This window comes from Pempheris klunzingeri, chromosome 6 (assembly GCF_042242105.1).
Source record: "Pempheris klunzingeri isolate RE-2024b chromosome 6, fPemKlu1.hap1, whole genome shotgun sequence".
Taxonomy (NCBI): domain Eukaryota; kingdom Metazoa; phylum Chordata; class Actinopteri; order Acropomatiformes; family Pempheridae; genus Pempheris; species Pempheris klunzingeri.
Window position 1 is genome coordinate 19,162,713 of NC_092017.1, and position 8,678 is coordinate 19,171,390.

Below are 8,678 nucleotides of genomic sequence, written 5' to 3' on the forward strand. Positions count from 1 at the left end.
TGTTTCCATGAGTTTCCCCAGTTGTGTGGAACAGCTGATGCAATTGTAAACCAAAACATAAATGTGACCTGTGAAGTAAACTTTAATATTTCTGATTTAGAGAGTATTGTCCATTCAGGTATGTGTGTCAGTTTTCTGTTTAACCATACACAACTTCAAGTTCATCAATATGGGCTCTCTAATCAGTCATTGAGGGCCATCCCTATGCATTGTGTAACCAAAACCTTGCAGGATGTGGACAGCACACCTACATAAAAAGCACAAAAGAGTTGTGAAAAGTGTGTTCAGGTGAAACATTACCGAATGGAGACTCTAAATGCAGGCCAACTAAAGTCAAATGGCTTTTTATTAAAATGTCAAGTAAGGGCTTGTTTCACAGGCAGGCACAAAACATTGTGTTTTTATTGCTATTACACTAACAATCAGAATAAAAGGTAAGTAGGAACACAAATGTGTGGCATGACAGGGTCTAAGAAGAAAACAAAAGGTGAAAACACAGGCACTCAGACTGGAGAAGAAGAGACTCAGAGACAGAAGAGGAGCGAGTAGGAGAAAGAGCAGGCACCATCCTGAGAATTGTTTGTCTTCTCTGAGAGGAAATGCTAACTGAGGACACCCCTGTGAGAATACTTTCTTGAATATTTCCTTTTGATATCAGTGTGGGAAAAGCAAGCCTCGATGTAGCATGAATGCTGTCTGGCTCACTACACAAAGCAGCCTCCTAGTAACTGATAAGTCACAGACTCAAACATAACTACATTTGTGTCACAGGTTGACCTATTTATTAACATCACTCACCTCGGATGTGATCAAGGAAACTCATTCCTTAATGTGAAAATGTAAAGTTATGGATTTTCCTCCTTACTAGACAGTATATCCAAATCTGCAGTGAGCTCCCCCTTGGAGCTTTAGAGGTTAATTTCAAGTTCATTCAGAACTTAAAAAGAGCAATTAACCAATTAGCCAAAGCTCATGGTCTTTAGAACTAATTTAATCAAAGCTAAAAGGTCCATTGTTTCTCAGGTAATACCCCAGCCTTTGTGCTGGAGGGAGACATGGTGTGCCCTAAAATATCACAGCTCCTCATTTTGCAAACGTGACAACTTCATTAAGGTTCTTTTAGTAGTTCCATACAAAATTACTAAAGATGTGATGCTAAAGCCTGGACTTATTCTTTAAACAGCATGGAAAAATTTGTCACAATTTGATATTTTCCAATTTAATTAATTAAAGATAAAGACAAGACATTAATTTAAGAATCTCATCCAAATAAAATAGTGTTTTTCTGGCTGCTTGCAGATGCTGTAAGGTAATTAGCCAGTGCTACATCATTTTGTATCTGTGTTGTGTGAATTTGAGTTGCTAATTGCCCAACTTTCCCATTGTAAGTTATGGTTATGTTGGGGTAACTAAAATGGCTTTGTAAACATTAGGCTGAAGATCACTACTAATAACAGTTAATAACAATTATCATCACCGCTTAATTAATAAAAGACTGTAGCTATGAGACTTAATGGAAAGAGCGGCCTCTGGTGTCAAAGGCAAACGCATTATATCCATCAGTCTACCTATTAACTAATCAGACCATTAGATTATGACTGTGAGCAAACCTACTTTATAAATGTAAATATATACATAATATCATGTAATATTATGATTAAAAGTATGGGTATATGGACACAACTTGAAAAAATGTGAACAAGTCAATCAATTAGTTCATTGGAAAGGTTGTGAGCAAGATCTGATTGAAGATTCAAGTACTTTGAGCCAAAATAAAAACAAAAAGTACTATTCTCAACCCTTCAAAATGTTTCTCAAATAGCTGTCTAGACAACAAAATATAATTTAGATCTAGGAAAGATGTACTGGAATAACAAAATGTCATAAAGATGTTTTTGTCACACTTTTTAGGCTCTGCTGTTCACTCCAAATCTGGGACAAACTGTTCTATTTTCTGGACACTTGATGTGGTTACAGCACCTAACTGTAACAGTCCCTCTTTCTGAATCTCTTTCTCTTCTCTCTCTAACACTCTGCCTTGCTGACAGCTGGGATTTAATCTCTCTTCTCTGTGAACCTTCCTTACTGTCCTAAAACACAGCGAAAATACAGATCCTAAACAGGGTTATGAGAAAATGCTCAACTCACACGTTTGTGTTTAGGTTCAAATGGAGATGAGTTGAGATTTAAGACAAATGTGCCAGATCTGCAGGCATCTCGTTATTCCACTGGACGTTTTTCAGGGTATTTTCAGTTGAAAACATCCTGAGCTTATAACATGTATTAAATTGTGTGGCTAATTATCCAACTATAAGCTCTCTACTTAAAGTAAATTAATCACTGAAACTGCTAAACCAGCACGGTCATTGCAGGTCAACCAGATAACTCACTTCAACCTCCCTTAATGGACACAATGACAAATCTTCGTCAACCACAAACATACATGATAACTCAAACTTTGCATGCTTACGTTGTTTACCAACTAATTTATCAACTTGTCTACAAAACAGTAGAGAAAGACAAGATGAGAGAAGATGTGGTTTTCCAGTTTGTGGTAAAATAACAATCTGCATCACTACGCATAATGATTTTGTGTCTTTTGCAGCACAGGCATCAAAGATGGGGAGCTCACATGATATTGTAAAAACCAGCACAAATACAAATTGTGGCAAAGCCCCCAAATCCAGATGAGATTAAACAAATACACAGCCTTTTCTGTAGCCTGGATGATAAAAATCCTATATTGTGCACTCTCTGTGTGACATTCAGGTGTCAGCATGGTACACTGGTTTATTTATAGCTTCTGTGCAGCTGAGATGGCTTCTACACAGTAGCTGGGTTATGACGGCACATCACTGCCAAAATCTCTTGCCGCCAATGAGACCCACGCGTGCCGATGTCGAGTAGCGCAGAATGTCTCAGGCGGATAGGCAGGCTATAATATCACACACTATGGTAGCTGCTAATTAGGATTCCATATCTATGGTCCATCCACTTACTACCAAAGAGAAAAACCATTGGGTAAAGACAGTGGTTGTTCACTCGGGGCAGTGCTCGCAAATATAAATCATTATATTTGTGCACATCTGTTAGAGTTGCACGCACAGCTCATCTGTATTCACGTACTTGGGTTTCATTTGTGCTCACAGTGATATGCAATCAAACCGGATGCTACGAGAAGGCATCCTTTTGCTCTAACTTTAAATATATTTAAATAAAACTATTCTCCATTCAGCAGTCACAGTCTTCCTTACCCCAAATAAGGATGAGAATCTTTCTATGTTGTTTCATGAAATGTTTTATGTTGCTACATAGCCTATTGCTAAATGAAACAGTTTCAGAGCAACAAGAATGGTTAACTTCCTAAAATGAATATTACCTAATGCGAAGGTTAACTAAGAATGGTTCTCAGAGCCTAAACGACCTGACAGTCATCCAGCATCACTTTGCAGAGCACAAAGTAACGTGCCAACAAGGTAGTCACTTTACAAACTTGCTCTGTCTGTCAAATATTCATATCTTCCCTTTAAGGGATTGTTTTTCTCTCCGTCCAACTTAACTCCACCTTGACTCCACATTCCCATGCATGCCAGTTTACCTGCAGAGCACAAGAGGAACATGTTTGGCGACTTGGTGGAGCAGAAAAGGGACCCTGTGTGCCAAGTCAGTGCCTACGTAATGACATGAGTAACAAGCCACTCTCCATCTGATGTTAAAATGTACAAAAAAATGATCGTTATTGTTGTTATATTATTATTTCAGGAGGGAATGTGACTCTAGAGCAGCAGCACACTCAATTGGCACTGTTTGATTAATAACTTAGAAAGTGAGATTAGTGAGATGACATTTTACTAATGTTCTGTGCTGATATAATTAAAAAAAAACTTGTTTTCTTGTACATCAAACCTCGGAGACGCCCATCACAAGGCACTTGAAGAGAGCGTGATGCTGTCATCCCATCACATGACCTTTCTCCTCACTCTTGTGATTTCAAAGCCCACGGTCCCTGACAGGAGTCGGTAACCTTTGACAATTATCTTTTGTGACCTGATGGGATGGCTTGCAATGGCTATGTTCAACCAAAGATGTCCCAAAGCAGTGGGGGAACCTGTGTTCTTATATTATCGTGTTCTTAGTAGTTTAGTCCTTTTTCCAAGGCGGAGTAATGGCTCCTTCATCAACTAATGTTATGGTGTGCATGAGCAACGTCCTCATTTCTCTGCAATCCAATAGCCACTAGTGTTTCTGGGCACCTACCACATATTGACTTCTGCCAGTGAGTTAGGAGCACGGCTTCCATTGGGGAAATCATTCAGGCTGAGACTGAAGCTCCCACAGGCCACCCTGCATTCACAGACCACAAGACTACTTTTATTATAACCTTTTATACAACTGCTCATTCTTTAAGCTCATCAAGAGCTAGACAGTGTATTTATTCATGTATTTAATACTTTAACGCTTTTTGATTATAAAACTTGCAGCTGTCATACGCTTAATTTTCTCAAAGCCTTAATCCAAGTCCTGAACTGGGAAAATCTGTGAAAATATGTGCTGTGTCTGAGTTTTGTGTGTTCCACACTTTATCTTTTAGCATGAATAAATATTAGCAAGTTAATACTATTTTCATCGTTGAAAAAATAAATAAATAAAATCTAATTTTAGCATTTTTTTGTAGAATTATGATGCAGTCATTTTTGAATACAGAGAAATTGTTCTATTTATGTAACAAACTGTAATGTTACACATTTCGTTCTGTTTATTTTAGAGATATTTCTGTATTTTTTGAAACATCATTAACATGAAAATATCAATAACATTTTTTGTAATTTTTAAGTTTTACATTTTTGATTTTATTTTATTCAAAGAGTTACAACGCTATTACTGTAACGTGACTATATGCCTGCAGGGCAGTATAAAAATATTTCAGTGTAATGGGCAGTCAAAAATGAACACACCACAAGTATATTTCTCCCCAGGCTGTATAATGGGGCCTCATACACTGACCCAGTATACACCCAGTACACCAGTTTACCCAAAAGCTTGCAATTCAAGGAGCAGCATGTTGGCAGAATTAGTATCCTCTGCTTGTGCTTGTAGACCAAATAAGAAGTGATATTACTGCATTGTAGAAAAAGGCTGTATATCCTCAAAAAGAAAGCTTAAAGGAAAAAAAAACATAGTGTTTCAAATGCTGCAACATTTGAAACGATTACATAACGCTTACTTGACAGTTGGATGGCAGCATAGCCAGTGAGTCAATCGTGTTTCAATGTTTGCAGATAAGTTCTACTTACACAACGTGCTCCCTCACCCTCTCATGCAAACATACACCTGTCTCTCGACCGCACACACCCCTCTCTTTCACATTCTTATTTTTGCTCCTGTTATCTTGTTTGATAGAGATGCCCATACAGTTTCCATGGCAACACACGCGAAAAAAAAAAAAAAAAAAAGGGTTCTTTGACTGGGGCGTTGCCTGGTGCGAACCAAGACGGAGGAAAGGGAGAAAAGGAGCACCGCGAGAGCATCAACTTTTAAACAGGTCTGGTGTGTCGTCAGTGTACCTGGACTTTTTAAAGCATTAATTAAAAATGAGCCATGAGGAGCTGTTGTGCTGTGAAAGAGCATCTGATCACAGCTCATTTCACTAACCTTCTCTTATGCTGAGGTTTGTGTCTGTGTGTGTGTGTGTGTGTGTGTGTGTGTGTGTGTGTGTGTGTGTGTGTGTGTGGAATAACTGGCAAATGCTACTAGTGTGTGTTCATTGTGTTTTCCTGCACTGTAGTTGTTTTCAGAGTCATTGACCAAAGGCCGAGGGGACTGAGTATTGTTGCATGTAAAGGCTTGTACCTGTAACCTTTCTTGCCCTTCTTTTCTGTGTGCAGAAATGTGTGTATGAGAGTGTGTGTGTGTGTGTGTGTGTGTGTGAGTGTGTGTGAGGGTCCACCTGTGGGGCACAGGAAGGAGAGGTATTAAAAGATTGCATCTGACCTCACTGAGTAATAACTTCTCAGTGGCCGCAACTACGTGTCGGGGAGGAGGACTAGATTTATCTTTGCCTGACAGTCTTTCTTTCATTCCCTCTCGCTCTTTTCTTCCCTCTGCTTCTTCATTTTGCTCCTCTTTCTGTTGTCAGCAGTTTAAGTAGAGCTGCATCACCTCTCCCTCGTGTCTGTTTTTCTGTACATGCACACACTGGTTACATTTTCTCTGTAATTATGACACGCGCTTTACAATGATCGCCATAGATCAGATCGATAGGGAACACGCCCCTTTTTAAGGGAAGCCATCCCTTGTCCCACGTAGACAGCAACAGCACTTAAATTAATAACGCTATGCCGAAGAGATGCTGTGTAGTTGGTTGGCACTATTACTTCCCACATCGCTGATCTCCAATTAGTGCCCCCGCCGTGTCCTTTATGATTCAAAGATACATGCTAATGCTACATGCTGGTATGTTGGCGGCTACGCTGCTCATCTGTCAGTGTGTGAAATGAGTCACCCGTGTTTGTTGACCCTGTGTCAGCTTAGCTTATTTTAGGGATGCAAAGCCAAACCAATTTTACTTGCATGAATTTAATATTAACAGTTGTAGACTAATGTTAGCAGCACAGATGCTTTCAGCCATAGCACATGCGGGAGCAGGACAGCGGCAGAGAGCCTGTGAACGCTCTTCTTCTGTAGAGAATCAACGCCACTAATAATTGTAGAAAAATTAAGAGCCTAATAGAGAATAGGATGTGGGCCTGAGTTCTTTATGGGCTACTAACAGTTACTGGTTAGAGCTCGGACTACACCTTATAGGCTACGCCATAACATTAGCTGGGTCAGTTGTCAGAGCACAGTGCCGTTGCTCGCTAGCATACTATTATCAGAGCAGGACTGAAAAGTAAAACATTTCACTTGTGATTTGCTAATCTGGAGATTCAATATGACACCTCAGGCCACTGAGTGGGGTTACTAACGGCCAGCTTGATGCTGGAGGATGAAGGGGCATGAAGGTGAAGGTGAATCAAATTAATCTTTTTCATGTATCTTGTGCTTTCTAGGTCAGGCAGAGTGGACGTATATTTGCCTGACATGGTGTCTTCAGGTCATTTATAAAGTAATTTATTTCAGGTGGTTTTCTTTTGGTTTTGTTTGGCACCACTATTTTCCAAGTCTATCCAAGTATCATTTGTTTTCCCTCAGAAAGGGGTGGGGATGTGTTGCAAGGGAAAGTTCCCAGATGTGCCAATTTGATCTATTAATGCTAATGCATGTGCCATGGTGGACAAAGATTCCGTAGGTTTCCATATCCTTTTAAAACCCAAAAGACTAAAATATTTAAAATTTAGATTTTTGTAAAGCATAATTCAAGCAATTGGGATGTAAGAAACATATTACAAAGTGTTTTTCTCTGCAATGTTATTTATCCCATGTACAGGACAAAGCAATATGAATTTTGGAGACAAATATAAAACAACTTACTTAAACGTACTTATTAAACTTACTTATTACTTAAAATTAGAAGAATTAAGTCCCACTGCGCCCCCCCCAAAGAACATGGGTTAAAATGTGCACTTTGAAAGGGTTCAAATTAACATACACTTCAAAAATCCTAAAGAAATATAGGTAAAACAAAACAAAATCCTTATGAAGAAAACATACATTATTATAAATGTAATCACTTAACTCCCACACTGCCATAAAAGTTTTTCCCACCATTTTGAAAAGACAAGATGTGCTCTGTTAGCCCAGTACACACACACACACACACACACGACCAAATAACTTGCTGCGTCTCCTTCGTTTTCCCCTTACATCATCATTAGAACCAATGAGATGAAGCCCAACTCAAATTGAAGGGAGGTACAGGAGAAAATGCTACAGTACAGCAAGCCATTTGCCATAATGGCTTTTCAGTGAGTCTGTAATTATCCTGTTTCTTATGGGAGTTAAATGCATGAGAAATGAACCAAATAAAAGGAAATGGCAGTGTTATTCTGGTCCTTGGCTCTGAAACAAGAAGAAGATAAGCTCCTGCATCATTCAACGTGATCATCAGACCTTGCTGTGGCTTGGTGGGGCTCTTTGTCTCCAACGTGAGGAGGATTTCTTGGCGAAAGGCATCCAGCGGTGATGCACATACACACACGAGTGGGGCAGTCACAGTGAGGATAATAGGAGCCATTTTGCCCTGTTGTGTGAAGGCCTCAGCAGCATTCTCCCCCCACTGTTTAACACACACGTAAGCTGCAGGCACACTTGCAGATACACAAGGACATACAACTTTCTCGATAACAGTTATTCATTCAAAAACAATAATACATGGACCGCTGTCTGGTCTGTAGACTTCAAACAAAATTAAAACTTGGCTCTGTGCAGGTGCACAGCCTTTGATACCTTTGTATTCATTATAGGCTTTTGTGCTGACTTGTTTTTCCGGTACAGCTTCTTAGACTATGACTGAATCCAATTTATGTAAGTGTCATAAGAAGCCTAAAATTAAAACAACAAAACTAAGAAACTACAGCACCTCTAGCAGTTCCATGAAGCAGTGCTTCAAAACAAATGCAAATATCAGCATCATAGCATGCTTACAATAATATGCTAACACACTGATGCTAAGCAAGTATGTGTTAATCATGCTTACAATCATAGCTTAGCTTGTTGTCATACTCACATTTGCTAATTAG